This window comes from Capsicum annuum, chromosome 4 (genome assembly GCF_002878395.1).
Source record: "Capsicum annuum cultivar UCD-10X-F1 chromosome 4, UCD10Xv1.1, whole genome shotgun sequence".
NCBI lineage: Eukaryota > Viridiplantae > Streptophyta > Magnoliopsida > Solanales > Solanaceae > Capsicum > Capsicum annuum.
The window spans coordinates 210,736,134-210,754,545 of record NC_061114.1 but is presented as its reverse complement, the minus strand read 5'-3'; the positions used below and the strand labels follow the sequence as shown (position 1 = coordinate 210,754,545).

The following is an 18,412-nucleotide window of genomic DNA, read 5'->3' as shown; positions in this document are numbered from 1 at the left end:
CTTTGAGAAATATATCTGGGAATTCACATACTACTGGAACTGACTCAAGATTAGAGGTCTCTGAACTAGAGACTTTAACTCGAATGAGATGATATACACACCCTTGGGTATCATTTTTCTCTCCCTAAGGTAGAAAACAAGCTGACCTCTAAGTGCTGAAGTACTAACCCTCCACTTAAGGACTGGTTCATTTGGAAACTGAAGATGGATGACTCTATTTCTATAGCTAACTAAAGCATAACATGAATGAAGGCAATCCATGCTAAGAATGACATCAAAATTGGTCATCTCTAATTCTACTAAGTCTGCTGAAGTGACTTTCTGAGATATCATAACAGGATAGTCCTTGTATGCCCATCGGGCTATGATAGATTTACCCACTAAGGTAGAGACTGAGAAGGGCTCTGCTAGAATTTTGGGACTGAATCTGAAGTCAACAGCTATATAAGGAGTTACAAAGGATGAAGAAGCTCCTGGATCTAGAAAAGCATAAACGTGCAAATGATAAACTTGTAACGTCCCAATGACCGCATCAAGAGAACTTTCCTGATTTTATCGGGGCTGAAGTGCATAAAACCTGTTTGGGCGTTGCCCACTGGTGGCACTGGAAGCATCACCCTACTGATTCAGGTGATCGGACTGAGTTGAAGGATGATTACGCTGGCTTTACAAACCCACCTGAGGACACTCTCTAACCCTGTGGCCTGGATTGCCACATCCAAAACATACATCACTTCCAGCCCTTCAGACACCCTAGTGGTTTCTGCCATACTTCTGGCAAAGGAGATTTATTCGAGAACTACTAATACTACCCTGAGGTTTAGGGCCTGGTACCCTGTCTTTATTACCGTCTCTAAATTTTGGCACTGGGGCACTAGCTGAGGATAAAGCTAGAACTAAAGATTTTGGGTAGAACTGAGAACGACTCCCACCCTCTGACTTAGGCTGAGTAAAGTTGAAGCTACCTATTCTAGCTCTCTTTTTTTCTCTCTCCTTCTCCTTATTCTTAGCCTCCTCTATCTGTTGAGCATGGACCATAAGCTTGGATATGTCCATCTCCTTAATCAACATTGTGGTCCTACACTCTTTGACTATACTATTTGACACCCTAGATAGAAACTTACTCATCTTAGATCTGCTATCTGCTACCACATGAGGGTCATATTTGGCTAAGTGAGTAAACTTGAGAGAATAATCTTTCACTATCATGTTGCCCCACTTTAGATTAATAAAATCCAAAATATTCTCTTTTCTCAACTCCAGTGTGAAGAACCTATCTAGAAAAGCAGTGGCGAACTCCTCCCATTCAACAGACCCTATATTTGCGTCGCTCTCTTCCTTCCACTACTTGAACCATAAGTGAGCCACATCCTACAATTGATATGTGGCCAACTTAGCGCTCTCACTCACAGTTACCCCCATAATGTCTGTGACTTTCTGTACTTGATCAAGGGATTCCTATGGGTCCTCATCTAACTTAGACCTAGTAAAGACTGGAGGGTTCATTCAAGTGAAGTCATGAATTCTAGCTACAACAGTATTGGCTACTGGGTTAGATGGAATAGTACCTGGGCATTCATTCTGGGCTACCACAGAATGAGTTAGAGTGGTAAAAGCTGCTCTAAATTCTGCGTGAGAGACATGCTCATACAGAGGATCTGGCTAGATGGGTGGAGGTGCTGGCTGGTTTCCTATTCTCTTTCCGTTGCTCATTTTGGGAGGCATGTTCTATAAATAGAAGTAAGAAAAGGATTAGATTGAGAGTGTAACTTGAGCTCATGCTCACTCTCACGATATAAATACTGAAAGAAGGGAAACTTTTCCTAAAATAACTTATATCCTCTTATTCATAAGTGTGGCGCGCTACACACCCATGCATAAGACTCTACTAGACGAGACTCCCAGACTTCTTAGGACTCTGTTGAACCTTAGGCTCTGATACCCAGTTTGTAATGCCCTAGGCCTGCACCCCAGACGTCACACGATGCTCATAATCTTGAAGGACCACAAGTTAACCTATGACTTGTACCTGCTGCAATCACTGAATAATAATACTGTAATAATGAAAAAATTTGGCTAAAACTGCCATAAGGTTCAAAACTGAATCAAATACTGATATACACATACTGAAAACTGAACATCTGATAATCATATCTGAAAAATTAAATAACTTTCTAAAATAATCTAGTTTGAAGAGCCTCTAACTGAATTTTCTGAATGTGGGGTTGATGGGAAAAGACTCCAACTAACCTCGACTATTGAGGTACTGATAAACTAAAAGAAGACTCTGTCCTCAAACTATGAGGACTCACTACTAAATCTGCTACTAATGGGCTAGGCTTCTAATTACAGTCAGGAGCCCGTACGTCTGAACCTATGATATATGAAATCATAGTGCAAAAGAAAGGTATGCGTCATTACTTTGAATGTACTGGTATGTTAGGTGAGGAAAGGCTGAATGCATGGGTTCAAATTCATGAACAATGACTGACTGAATAATATGAATATAACTAAATGAGAGTATAGGTATATCTGAAACTGCTGTAAATACTGAATATGCAATGCTATGTACATAATTGTGTATACTATAACTGAGATTTCATTAACACTGGATAATGAGTTTTGAAAATTTAATGACTGATATCTAAGTTTATTAATAGTACATTACTGTTAACTAAGTGACTATTTCTGACAGTCCTGATTCTATAGAACAGAACTGACTTTTATACTGAGTTGGGTGACTGTATCTAACAGTCCTAATTTTAAAACTAAACTTAGGTTTTATACTGAGTCTGAAACTAAAATGGTGAGTGTGTTCATCTAATCGACATACCCTGATTATGAACTGAGTTGGGGTCCAACCTGTGACCCTAGTTGGAAGGGTGTTAGCACCTTGCCAAAGGATACTAACAATGGCTATGAGTTACCCCTCTCTGATATAAAGCCCTTTCATCAACCCTCACTTGAAGGAAAACTCGTACGAGATGTATCAACCCTAACCTGGTAGGAAGACATCTCAACCTACGCTGGCTACATAGTTCTATAATGCAGGTATTGCTACTAAGGGTCAAACCCTTTACTGACAGGAATGAACCCATCCCCGGGTTCACTCGGTGCTGATTCCTACTCCCAATTGAATAGACACTAAACTGATTTCTAGACTGTACTAGGCTTGGCAGAACTATTACTGATCATGCTGTCTATCTGAACTGGACTGATTTCTGATAGCTGACTAAATATTCTGAGTTCTATTAACTGGTTGAATATACTGAGTTCTATTATCTGTTTGAGTACTACTGGATGTGACATCACTAAGACTATTCTGAAACTACTGTAAATCTAGGTAAACAACTAGATTATCGGGTATTATATACCCTCAAGTCTCAATTGCATAAATTGTAAAACATAGCACAATCTTGAAAGCATGATAACTAGGCACTTTGTCACAATTCATCCGTTTAGGCATTCTATCAAACATTTGCATGGTATAAACTTGTGTACATACTAACATGTTATGATTTTAACTATTCAACTAACATAAACATTTTATCAAACACTTGAGGAGCACAATCTATGCATATAGTAATGAACAACATGTAGGCATCATGATTACTAATCTCAACTTACAAGTTCAAGGGGTTTTAACATGAAACCATATAACAACACCCACATGCTATTTATTTCTCATGAAACTTGTAATTAATCGTGGATTATAAACCCATCTAACATCATAATCATGAATACAATCAAATTCAACATAAAATTCATGAAAGAAGTCAATTTGTAATTTCAAAGGGGTTCTTGAACTCCAAGGATGGAAGAAAACCCTTGGATGAACACCTAACATACCTGGGTAAACAAATTAATGAAGACTGATGGTGCGTTCTTGAAGCTTGAGCTTGAAATTGGATGCCCCAGGGTTTTGTTCTTGAGAGTAATTGAGATAAAATGAGTGATTTTGCCTTTTAGAATGATTAATTTTGTGTTTTTGGGGCTAAATAGATGAGGCAAAATAACTTAATTACCCCTATGGACGCGGAATTAAGATAGAAGAAACCGTGCCCAGTCATGCGTTGGGCGACGCACTGCATTGATGGTTGACACAATAGCAAACATAATGCATAAATTCACGCTGGCTCATTAGAATTTGCACTGGGAGCTGGGGTAAAGTTTTGGTCGACGCGATGGGCGATGCGATGCATCAAAATCGTGTTGATCCACTGTTTTACGCTCCCAAACATGCCTCAAACAATGTTCGAAAAATCCAGAACTCATTCGAGAACATCTACTAATATTCCTAATCATGAATCAACCTAAAAATTGAGATTTTCAAGTACCCAAAATCGCCAATCTTAAATTTGAGATCCTTCCTCTTCGCAGCTGCATATGATTTCTGTCGGCTCTAGGTTGTCTTAAGCCTTTCCTTGATCAACTGAACTTTCTCTAAGCATCAAACACTAATCCAGGCCCTACTACTACAGCCTCACCTACTTTGAACCAACCAATGGGAGATCTATATCTCCTCCCATAAAAAGCCTCAAATGAAGCCATCTGAATACTGGAGTGATAGTTGTTATTATACGCAAACTCAATCAAAGGCAAGTGGTCATCCCAACAACCCTTAAAGTCAATGAAACACGCTCTTAGCATATCTTCTAGGGTCTAAATGATCCTTTCTACTTGACCATATGTCTGAGGTTAGAAGGATGTACTGAGGTGAACTTGGGTACCAAGACCCTTTTGAAAGGATTTCCAAAAATAAGAGGTGAACTGCATACCTCTATTCAAAATGGACAATGGAACACCGTGAAAACTAACTTCCTAACATAGATCTTGGCATAATCCTCAGCTGAGTAAGAGGTATGGACTGGCAAGAAATGAGCTGATTTGGTCATCCTATCTATAATAACTGAAATCGAATCATGCTGATGACAAGTACGAGGCAAACTTATCACAAAGTCCATGTTCACTTCCTCCCACTTCCAAGTAGGGATACTGAACTCCCGTATAGACCCACTAGGATTCTGATGCTTAGTATTAACTTGCTAACACATAGTACACTTATCCACAAACTCTGTAATATTTTTCTTCATCCCACTCCACCAATAGATCTCTCACAAATTGCTGTACATCTTAGTGGCCCCTGGGTGAATCGAGTAATGCGAACTATGTGCTTCTGCAAGAATCCACTGCCTCACTGCATACACACATAGCATACATAGTCTACCCTGGTAACGCAACACACTATCTTTTCCTTAGGATAAAACCTCTACTTTCTAGTCTCTGACCGACTCTTTTAGCTTAACTAAACTGGGATCCCTATCCTACTTTTATTTTACTTCGGAAACCAAAGATGATTCCAAACTATTCTGCACCCAAAAACTACCTATAGTTGAATTAACCAAACGAACGCCCAACCTGGAAAGTTGATGAACTTCCTGAACTAAATTCTTCTTACCGTCCTCAATGTGAGCAACACTACCCATGGACAACCTTCTGAGAGCATCAACCACTACATTGGCCTTGCCAGGATTATACAGGGCACTCATGTCATAGTCTTTCAACAACTCTAACCACCTTCTTTGATGGAAGTTCAAGTCTTTCTGGGAAAACACACACTGCAAGTTTTATGGTATGTGAACACATCAACATGTACCCCATACAAATAGTGCCTCTAAATCTTTAAGGCAAACACTACAGCTGCTAACTCAAAATCATGGGTCGGGTAATTCTTTTTATGGGGCTAAAGCTATATAGAGGCATAGGTTATGACCTTACCTCTCTATATAAAAATACACCCCAAGCCAACTCTGGAAGCATCATAATATAGAAAAAATCCATCTGAACCATCGGGCAAAGTCAATACTGGAGTTTTAGCGACTTGAGTCTTCAACTCCTGAAAACTCTTCTCATAAGAATTTGACTACTGGAACTTGACTTTCTTATGAGTCAATCTAGACATAGGGGATGCAATAGATTAAAATCCTTTAAAAAACCATAGGTAATAGCCAGCCAAACCCAAGAAACTCCTGATATTTGATGGAAATATGGATTTGGGCCATTTTTTCACTACTTTGTTCTTTTGAGGATCAACTCTAATGTCATCACCAGAAATTATATGACCAAGGAAAGCTGTTGGCCTTAGCTAAAATTCATATTTACTGAATTTGGCGAACAACTAATAGGCTCTGAGGGTCTGTAATACTATTTAGAGATGGTCTGCATGATCATGTTTACTGCAGGAGTAGACAAGAATATCATCTATGAAGACTATGATGAACATGTCCCAGTATTACTTGAACACTCTGTTCATCAAGTCTATTAAAGCTGCTAGGGCATTGGTTAGACCAAATCACATGACTAGAAATTTGAAGTGGTCATATCGAGTTTTAAAAGCTATTTTCGGAATGTCACTTTCTCTGGCTCTAAGCTGATGATAGTTTGATTTAAGGTCTATCTTTGAAAAGTAACTGACACCCTAAAGTTGGTCAAACAAGTCATCAATTCTAGGAAGTGGATACTTGTTCTTGACTGTGACTTTTTTAATTGACGGTGGTTGATACACATTCTGAAAGAACCATCTTTCTTACGCATGAATAAAAATAGTGCACCCCACGGGGAAACACTGGGTCTGATAAATACCTTATCTAGAAGGTCTTTCAACTATTCTTTTAGTTTTTTGAGATCTACTGGATCCATTCTGTATGGAGGATTAGAGATAGGCTGAGTATCTGAAAGAAGGTCTATTTCAAAGTCAATTTCCCTTTTGAGAGAAACTCCTGAAAGATCTTCAAGAAACACATCTAGAAATTCACATGCTACTAAAATTGACTCAAGATTAAGGGTCTTAGAACTAGAGTCTTTAACTCAAACGAGATGAAAGATACACCTCTTAGATATCATTTTTCTCACTCTAAGATAGGAAATAAATTGACCCCTAAGTGCTGAAGTACTACCCCTCTATTCTAGGATAGGTTCGTTCGGGAATTAAAAATGGACAACTCTGTTTCTATAGTTAACTGAAGCATAGCATGAATGGAGTCAATCCATGCTGAGAATGATGTTAAAATCTATCATCTCTAACTCTACTAATTCTGTTGAAGTAACTTTCTGAGATACCATAACCAGATAGTTTCTATATACCCACTGGGCTATGATAGATTTACCCACTAGGGTAGAGACTGAGAAGGGATCTGCTAGGATTTCGGGATTGACTCTGAAGTCAATAGTTATATAAGGAGTAACAAAGGACAAAGAAGCTCATGTATCTAGCAAAGAATAAATATGTAAATGATAAACTTGGAACGTAGAAGTGACCATATTAGGAGAACTTTCTTGATCCTTTAGGGACTGAAGTGTATAGAGTCTGTTTGGGCGTTGCCCACTGGTGGTACAAAATGTAGCATCCTACTAAGATGGGTGATCGGACTGAGCTGGGGGACGATTGTACTAACCTTATGAACCTGACTGAGGATAATCTCTTATTCTATGACCTGGCTTGCCGCACCCGAAACACACATCACTGCCAGCTCTACAGACTCCCTGATGGTTTCTACCAACTTCAGGAAAAGAAGATTTGTTCAAGAATTTCTAACACTACCCTGAGACTTAGAGTCTGCTGACCTATCCTTATTACTATTTATGAACTTAGGAACTGGAGCACTGGCTGAGGAAAAAGTTGGAATTGAAGATTTTTTGAAAAATTGAGGATGATTACTACCCTCTGACTTAGGTTAAGTGAAGTTGAAGCTACATATTCTAGCCCTCTTATTCTCCCTCTATTTCTCCTTAGTCTTCTACTCCTTTATCTGCTGAGCATAGACCATCAACCTATCCAAGTCTATCTCCTTAATTAGTATCACGGTCCTACACTCTTTGACCATACTATCAGACACACCCAACATGAACTTACTTATCTTAGATCTACTATTAGGTACCACATGAGGAGCATATCTGTCTAATTGATTAAACTTAAAAGAGTACTCCTTCATTGTCATGCTGCCCTACTTTAAGTTAATGAACTCTAACACCTTATCTTCCCTCAACTCCAATGGGAAGAAGCTATCTAGAAAGATAGTAGCAAACACTTTCTATTTTATGGACCCTGCATCTGCGGACCTATCTATCTTCCACTTCTTAAACCATGTATGAGCGACATCCTACAACTGATATGTAGCTAACCCAGCACTCTCAGTAATGGTTATCCTCATAACATATGTGACCTTCTGTACTATGTTAAAGAATTCTTGTAGGTCCTCTTCAGACTTAAGACCTTGAAAATAAAAGAGGGTTCATTCGGGTGAAGTCCTAAATTCTAGCTGTAGCAGTATTGGCCACTGGGTTGGCTTGAACAACAGCTGGCCATTCATTATGGGCTTCTACAGAATGGGCTAGAGTGGTGAAAGCTGCTTTGAATTCTACATGAGAAACATGCTCATCCAGGGGATCTGCTTGAACAGGCGGAGGTGCTGGCTGGTTTTAAGTTCTTCTTTCATTAGTCTTTTTGGGAGGTATATTCTATAAATTGAACGGAAATATGGATTAGAAAGAGAGTTTAACTTAAGCTCATGCTCACTTGCACGACATGAATACTAAGAAAAGGGAAAATTTTCCTAAAAATGCCCCATAGCCTCTTGTCCATAAGTGTAGCACGCTATACATCCATGCACAAGACTCTACTTGCTACATCTTTCAGACTCCCTAGGACTCTGTTGAAACTTAGGCTCTGATACCAAGTTTGTAACTCCTCGAGTCTATACCCTGGACGTCACATGGTGCTTACAATCCTAAAGGACCATAAGCTATTCGTTGACTGATACCTGCTATGAGCACTAAATAATAATAATGATAATATATGTGGAAATATATCTGATATTCCATAATGTTCTCAAAAACTAAAATAAATACTAAATATTGATAGTAATACTGAAAAGCTGAACATCTGTCTGAATTAGTCTAGTTCGAAAGCCTTTAACTATCTGAATAGAGAGTTGTTGGGATAAGTCCCCAACTAACTCCAACTACTGAACATACTAAACTACTAAAATGCTAAAATAATAACTTTATCCTCAAAATATAAGGACTCACCACTATAACTGCTACTGATAACCTAAGCTGCTAAGTACGGTTAGGAGCCCTTACGTCTGAACCTATGATATGAGACATCATAGTGCAAACGAAAGAGTATGCATCAGTATTTTGAATGTACTGGTATGCTAAGTGAGGTAGGCTAATTTATATGGGTTCATATGCATGAGATGATAACTGACTAAATGACCATCATGAAATAACTGAATAAGAGTACATGTAAAACTGTAACAACTGAACATGCTGAATATGCAAGATTGTGCATATAATGTCTGTTTGAATTAGACTGAAACTGAAGTATTAAATTTTGATGGCTAAGTAACTGATAACTGATAGCCATGGTTCTGTAGAACTATCTAAGTTCTTTATAGAATTCTGAGACTGAATGCTGGTTACTAAGTACTGAATACTAAAACTATAACTGTGGGAGTATTCATCTAACTGATATACCCCGATTATAAACTGAGTTAGGATCCAACCTGTGACCCCAGTTGGAAGGGTGTTAGTATCGTGCCATGGGTACTAACAATGGCTATGTGGATCCACTAAAGAATCACCCTCATCTGGCAGGTGAGATATATGTTACCCTTAATTGGAAGATGAATACTTTATTAACCCTCAACTAGTAGGTTGATATATTTAACCTACACTGGCTACATAGTTCTGGAACTAAGGGACTACTACTAAAGGTCACACCCTCAACTGGCTGGTGAGCCCCCATCCCTAGGTTTGCTCGGTGCTGAATCCTACTCTTAACTGAATAGACACTGAACTGATCACTAGACTATACTAGGCTTGACTGAACTGTTACTGATCATGTTGACTGACTGAACTGGACTGACTTCGCTGAGTTCTGTAACTGTTTGAGTACTACTGTTCATGACATTACTGAGACTATTCTATAGCTACTATAATTCTAGGTAAACAACTAGGTTTTCAGGTATTGAATACCCCCAGGACTCGATAGCATCAATAGTAAAACATGGAAAAATCTTGAAAGCATTACATTAATTCCTTATTCACCATGCATTCATTTAGATATTTTGTCAAACACTTAAAAGGCATGAACTTTTACATGAATGGGACCACATGATAACATGTCATGAATTCACTACTCAATGTACATAGGCATTCTATCAAACACTTGGGGAGCATAATTAATGCACATGGAATCCATCAAGATATAAACATCATGGATACAACATTCAACTTGCAAATTCAAGGGTTTGACATGATAATCACATACTTCTACATACATGCTAATTAATTCACTTGAAACTTGTAATGAATCTTGATTTGAAAACCAAACATCAATACATACATAAACACAATCCAATTCAAATATGTAAATCATGAAATAAATAAACTTGTAGTTTAAAAAGGGTTCTTGAACTCCAAGGGTGGAAGAAAACCCAAGGATAAACACCTAACATACCTTGGTAATTAAATTCATGAAAATCATTGGTGTGTTCTTGAACCTTGGACTTGAATTTGAATGACCTAGGGTTTTATTCTTGAGAGTATTTGAGAGAGAGTGAGTGATTTTTCGCTTAGGATAGCTTAATTTTGTGTTTTAGGGAAGAATAAAAGTGGGGAAATTGATTTAAATACCCATTTGGATGCGGACTTAATTACAGAAAAAAGTGACCAGCGATACGCAGACTGATGCATCGCGTAGTTGGTGTCGACATGATAGGCAACGCATCGTATCGAGTTTGCAATAGTTCACTATTTTAGCAATGCAATCATCGATGTGTCACGGTAAGATTGCATTGACTCAGTGTTTTGGTCATCCAAACATGCCTTAATTAACGTCCAAAAAATCTGAAACTCTTTCAAAAACACCTATTGACATCCCCTATCATGAATCAACTAAAAATTTGGCATTCTAAGGTTGTCAAGATAAAAAATAAGATCATCGAATTATGAAGGCTAAAAAATAATTCTAAGTATAAACACTTAGCTGAAATTTCTATGTCTGGGACCCCCTTTTACATGCCATATAGGGCTGAATTAGACTAGGACTTTTACGGTGTCTTGGATTTCATGAATACTATTCAGTGCTCACAGCAGGTACCAATGATGGGTTAGCTTGTGGTCCTTCGGGGTCGTAAGCACCATGTGACGCCCAGGGTGTAGTCTCGGGGCGTTACACTAGCCATGTTATCCTATTTTTTTCCCATGTTTAAGATATTCCCATGTTCAAGTTTATGGTCCCCATGTGTTTGATAAAATACAGGTTTTTGAATAATGCATTCTTATTATGGTTTCAAAGTTTTCATGTGTCCCTATTGTTATTTCTATCGAGTCCTGGGGTTATGAATACTCAAAAACTTAGTTGTTTGCTTAGTCTCACTATTTTCAGAATAGTTTTAGATAAGCCATGAGCCTTGTCATTCAGTTAGTATCATGTTCAGTTAAACTCAGTCCAATTTCAGTTCTAGTATCAGTTTATATGTCCATAATTACCTCAGAAATCATATGCACTGATGTTTTCAAAACACCATAACCTGAGCTTATCTTATTAATTTCAGTTTATGCACTAGTTAGTATTTTAGTGTATTGTAGTAGGGAGTAGGATTTAGCACCGACTGGGAAGTGTGGGTTCAGGACATCCTACTTCCCCAGAAACTACGTGCTACAGTCCAGGTTTTATTTCAATGGCAAGGATAGAACAACCCTCCTCAATGTGGGTTAAATATTGGACTTTATGATAGCTTACATGGTTTATGTCGGTTACATGATAGCTCCCACAGTCTCCGTATAGTATTCAGTCCTTTTAGTTCAGGTTTGTTTGACTAAGTGTACAGGATTTTAGATATTAAGTTTAATAGCTTTCAGTCTTTCAGATTACAAATGATCTCAATAACATAACAGATAAACACTTAGTCTTGCATTCTTAGATTTTATAGTTTTCATGCATTTTGCTCAACTATCTTGTGTTGTTCAGTAGTCAGTATTCATATATTAGTTACTCAGTATGTATATGCTAGTTATCTCTTTTTCTTAGATTTCACTCATTCTGTTACCTAGGGATTAGCTATTTAATTAATCAGATCAGTTTAGTACATATATGTTTGTTTTCGAACATTCACGTATTCATTTTTTACCATATCCTAGCTTCAATTCTACTTATTTTACAAAAGTAACGATTTTAAGAAACTGAGTGTAGTGATTCACCAGCTTACCAGATTATTGTTGCTTATGCTTTTAAGATAGTTCAGCTTTCAGTTTATTCCAGCCTATTGGTGAGTCTACTTACACTTAACATACATGTTTTATGATTTTATACATAATCAGTTTTACTAATTGCATTCATCCCCACTTACTCAGTACATTCCAAAAGTATTGATCCACATATACGTCTGTGTGGCTACATTGTTTCATAATGTAGGTACTACTTATAGCCCGCACATAATGATCAGGCAGTTGCAGATTCTAGTTAGCAGGTGATGAGTTCTCCTATTTTGGGGACTCCAGTCAGATGTTATTCATGTACTTTATTTCTATTATTGACATGTATTTATTAGTGGTAGCTGGAGGCATGTCTAAGCTATTTATAGTCAGTATAGTAGAGGTTTCATAGATGTCCGTTAGAGTCAGTCATGTAATTTTAGTTCTCACTTCAGTTTTATCAAATTGTAAACTTTATCAGTAATGTATTTATTCAGATTATGCTTTGATTATGTTTCCGCATAATAAACTCAGTTATTTTATACATATTAGACTAGTCGCTCAACAGTATGCCAACTCATAGGTTAGCTTAGGATCACTTGTGGTTCCAAGAACTGTGTGGCGTCTAGGATGTACTCCCAATGCGTTATACCTCTTCTCCAAGATAGTACAACTTTCCCTCCCTAAGGATCATATTTCTCCGATTTGGACACTCGTTAGCGTTGTTTCCCCATCCTAGATATTTGAAGCATTGAATTCCCTTAGGATAAGAGGAGGGATTCGGTTTACCTTTATTTCTTGAAAGATACTTTTAGGAAGAGTTAGTCTCAGTTTGGACAGCCTTAGTCTTGGGTTTCTCGTCATTGAATGACTGATTCACGTCCTTGTACCAACCTAAGGGAGATTATCCATTGAATTTATAACCCGACCTCTCCTTGAGCTCCCTTTCAACCTCTAATGCTGCTTGAAAGACGCCATCTATAGTGTCAAACTTGTGAAGGGTCATGTGTGTCGAGATTTCTTTGTTCAATCCAACCTTGAAGTGTACAATGTCATGACTCACTTGCTCTCCTCGATGATCAAGCTTTAACATCAATTGTTGTAACTCATTATAGTAAGCCATGACACTCTTTATACCTTACCTCAAGTTATACAACTTTTTAAGGAGCTCATGCCTATAAGTCTCGGGCAAGTACCTTTACCTCATAAGGTTCTTCAATCTAAACCAAGGAGGGGGTTGTCCCTCAATCAACTCATGTCCAAATTGCTTGACTTGCTCCCACCATGTATTAGCATACCCTTCAAAGTGAGCTATAGCATAGAAAATCTTATTTTCTTCAGTGAGATCATTAAGTTAGAATATCTTGTCACAAGACGAATCCCATGCAAGATAAGCTTTGGGATTACTCTCACCCTTGAAAATGGGAAGGCTCACTTTGATGAAATTGAGACCCACGTCTCTATCTTGGTAGTGGGTTCCTTGTTGGTCACATTGACCAACTCTTCCTCCATTCCCTTGGTATCCCCTTTTATCCCTACTTCTTTCTCTTATTTCTTATTTCATCATATAAATATCGTCATAGGCTCCATATCCTTCATGTTCCTCTCTACCATATTTCTCTACATAAACTTATTGGTTTTGGTGAACTAGAGCTTGGAAGGGAGGAATTTGATTTGGTGGAAGTTGAGGCCTTTGGTTAAGTGGATCTTGGATGGGAGGGTTCGGGTTTAGTGGAGGCATTTGGCTTCCAAGTCCTTCTTGTTAGGCTTGATCGAATTGTGGGGGAAGTGGACTATTTAGGTGTCGATTTTGAGGGTAATTGGTAGCTAGGCTTGTGGCATTTTGTGGTGGTCTTGGAGGATTGAACATTTGATGTAAAGTTTTGGGGGTAATGGTGGTGGAAGTGCTTTAGTCATGTCCACTTGAGGAAACATAATGTCGAGGAGTAGAAGCATGAGATTCCTATAGAAGCACGAGATTCCTTCGACTCTCCACATGATCCAACCTTTCACAAATGATGACACATCCATTTGCACCTTTACCATGCTTCGGTTGAGATCCTCAATCCCATCCAAGATAGTACTAAGAACGTGTTATCCATGGTTTGAGAGGTTGTTCCCTTGGTTTCCATTGTACCTAAGAAATTACCTTCAAAACAACAAACAAGTTAGTTGTAAAAGTAAGATCCCCACACTCTCCTCTCTTTGGATACTTCACACTTGGTCTCACAAGTGTTGTAAGTTGACTTGTACTCCATGAGGAGTTGAGTGGTAAATATGAATAAAAAAATGATAAAATACACACAAGGAATGTAGACACGAAGAAACAGAGACTAAGGAGTCAACAAGGGAGACTAAGGAAACAAGAATCAAAACTAAAAATCTAAATTTTTGAACCTAAAATTGTTGTGTTGTACAGAAATGGTGATGCGGAAGCCTTGAATTAGTTGCGGATTTTGAAAATTGTTGTTTTTTGAACTTTGAATTTTGTTCAACTTTCAACTTGTGGAAGAGTAAAACCGGTTTTGGAGGGGAAGACAACAAGTTTGGAGCTTTTTTCACATTCAAAAAAGGGTTGACTTTCTTTGCACCTTTTGGACAAAACACCTTTTTGAAGGGTGGTTGGCTCTTTCCTCTTTTGGTTAGTTTTGAAAAATCTACCTTACTCTTTTTTGGTAACAAGTCTTTTGGAAAGCTTTTTGTCCCCTTCCTTCTTTAGTATAATTTTGGGATTTGTTTCAAGACAAATAAGAAAGACTACACTCTTCCACTTGGTATTAAGATCAAACAACTACTATTAAAGGTTCTTTTTGTCATAAGACATGAAGATTGGTTAAGAACACCAAGAATCTTCAATAAAGGTTTGAAGACCAAGGTTCAAGTTGAACCTCCAAATAACAACAACACTCTTTTCAAAAACAAATCCACAATAACAATACCAACAACACAACTTCAAGCTTAGGATTCAAAACAGCAACACACCAAGAATGTTCAAACTTTGAATCCACAACAACAACAACAACACTTCGTCCAAACTTTGAATCCGCACACCAATAACACAAGTAAGAGTTCAACTTAGATCTTCACTTTATTAGTGTTAGTGAAGAAGAAACTAACAATAAAAAAACTCAAAACACATGAAATACTCCTAGATCTAGACTCCAAGTTTCGTCCAAGACTCAAACAAGAACAACCACTTTTTTTTATATTTTCAAGCATGCAAGCCCAAGATTGATCTTATGGGAACAACATCAGCCTTGCTCTGATACCAAATGATACCAAAACAGCCCACAAAACTCAAGAACAACACCAAGGAAGCAACAACAATGCAAGATAACAACAACACAAAGAAACAACAACCGACGGTTTCACTAAAACAACAACAAATGGTTACAAAAAAGTAAAGATAGATAGTGAGACATAACTAATACAAGTGATACGGGAATTCCTAGCTCGATATCTTTCACACGAAGCCAAGCACTTGAGTTGCAATGACTCCAAGCCTTGTTCATGCAAATCTCCGTGTGTGAGTTGGTAAGTTATCCACCAAACTGTTTAAATATTTTTAAGTGTGAAGAGGAGCCTTGAAGTGTAATAAACTTACACTCCAAGGCCACCCCATGGCAAGGGTTAAATGGTCATTTTATCTTTCATTTGTGGTGTAATATAAATAGAAAATATTAAGGTTATTTTGGCCTTATTTCATTCATAATATTGAAGACAACAACTACATTGTAATTTTTGTAAACTTCTATCTTCACTTGAGAAGCCCCAAAACCAAAATTCACAAAGGAGAGTGATCCTTGTGTTGTATCTTGGATAGAAACGAAGATCTTAGGGTTCTATGAGTTCCTCTTGGTCCAAGTAAGAAATTGGTGTTGATATTCACTAGTCGTAGGGTCCTTTCTCAGTGTTAGGGTTCTTAGATTTTTGAATATTGTATGTTAAGTTTCTATCTCTTTTGTAATCTTGTTAACATTGTGTTGTTGAATCTAAAAGTCTAGTGAAGCCGTGTGGGGCTATTTTGATTCACTAGCATTGTTTCCTTGTTATTCATCTCATTTTCTTTTTCAAAACACAAACTCAAAGTCTAGTGAAGCAGCGTGAGGCCTATTTCGATTCACTAGCAACTTGTTGTTCTTGTGTTGGTTAGAATCTTTTGATACACACATAGTCTTATATCAATAAGGGATAGGAACTAAAATATCTTTCAAATCCTAGAACCCCTAAGACTTATAATAATAAAACAACACTCTTACGAAGACACAAAAGGAAATCCACCGCTCAAGCACCAACGTTTCTAGCCAATTTCGCAACACATGTGAATCCACACTTGTTCTTGCCCTAGTTTTGGTTATGACACTCTCTCTCATGAGATGTTTCTTTTAATATCATTCAACAACTAGGCGTAAAATACATAATATTATCCTACTTATAGTCTTATTACAAAACAAAAGTGAAATGTCCAAAAAGCTCTTAATGAAGGGGAAACAAAAGGCACCCTTGGAGTGTATCTTAGGGGCGGCTTTGGAGTGTTTCAAATCCCTCTTCACACTTCAACTTGTACACTCCCTCAGTTCGATTCAATACATACTCACATATGTCCATTTTATGATCATGACCGTATCACATACCCATTACATTCAAAAGTATTGATCGCATACCTCTTTTGCCTATATATTTCATGTGATGTAGAGTCATGTGCTTACAATCACAATCATAATCAGGCAGATCACAACTTCTAGTAAGTGTAGAAATACATCAAGTAATTCGGTCTTCTCAAAACCAAACTTCAAGCAGAATCCAATTAGAGAAAATGTAGGATGTCCAGAACAATCAAACAGAAGACCAGGAACTTGACAAATTAAGTTTCCTAATCGTTCATCAGTCAACCCCAACCCATTCAAGAAACACATAAGCACGAATAACTGGCTCCAATTGATAGACTTTCCATTCAATTGCTCCTCAATCTACCTGTATTCAACTCCCATCCTCTTTAACTTCTTAACAACTCTTAAAAACTCCATATGTACATTCCCAAGCAAAAAATGTGGATTTGCACTAACAAGTTTAACCACATTAGACTGATCTATCCCAACCCCGTGAAAAGAAGTAAGTTTCAAATCGACAACTCCTGGATCATATCTAAAAACTTGTGGAGCTTCAGCAAAGATCATTCCTATCTTATTTCTTAAAATACCATAATTACACAACACACGATAACTATCCAACAACCTCTGATCATCACTCAAATACATCATATCTCTAGGAAGAAACGCCACATACTGACAAGGTTTCAGACCAATGCTCTCAAAGAATGGTTTGAATTCATTAATTGGATGGTATCACAAATATCGAGTTACACAACGCCTAATACCCTCAGCTTCATTATCCACTATCCTTTCTAATAACTTGTCAAGAAATAAGGGCGAGTTTTTACTCATATGTTCAGCATTGACAAACTCCATACTTCTAGTGGAATGCAAATATTCTAGCAAAGCAGTTCGTGCTTCTTTCCTCACTGCACTAGGCATATCACATTGTTTTTCTTCTACTAAATTAGATTTAGCAGTCTTTTTAGTTGCATAAAAACTAACCTTTTTAGAATTGTTAAATAAATAATCTGAAGAACCCAATTTGATAATTAATGGAGTTGTCAGTTTCTGCAAATTGTTCTTCACAGATAATAAATAGTTTCAAGAAATATATGTTTCTTGGTATAATAATAATTTCAAGAAATGCCTTACCTCAGAGACTGTGAGTGTGGGAGTTGATTTTGAATTCTGACAAATTGTGACAACCTTGTATGAAGACCAGACCAGACCAGACCAGAGTTGCCAATGTACAACTTCAGCAACAACTGTGGGTTTTAGGACTGGAAGGCAATATGGTAGTTTGTCGCAATTTACTGATTGACCCATCAATATGGGTCAGCCCGACCCGATCTATACCTTGATAAGATTGGACTTAGATGTTGATGGACCATTAAAGAATGAAGCTTTTTAGCCCGGTTTGAATAGATCCATCGGCTCGTGATACTTAAGCAATGTGGGTTGGATCAGACCATAGGCCGAATAAAAGCAAAAATAACAGAAACATGCACCTTAACTTATCATATTTACACAAATTTACATTCGTACAAAGTAATCAC

At 37.6% G+C, this 18,412-nt stretch overlaps 1 pseudogene; it reads right to left on the bottom strand.

The window, feature by feature from the left end:
• Positions 1-16,958: 16,958 nt before the first annotated feature.
• Positions 16,959-18,182, bottom strand: LOC124898063 (annotated as a pseudogene).
• Positions 18,183-18,412: the final 230 nt, after the last annotated feature.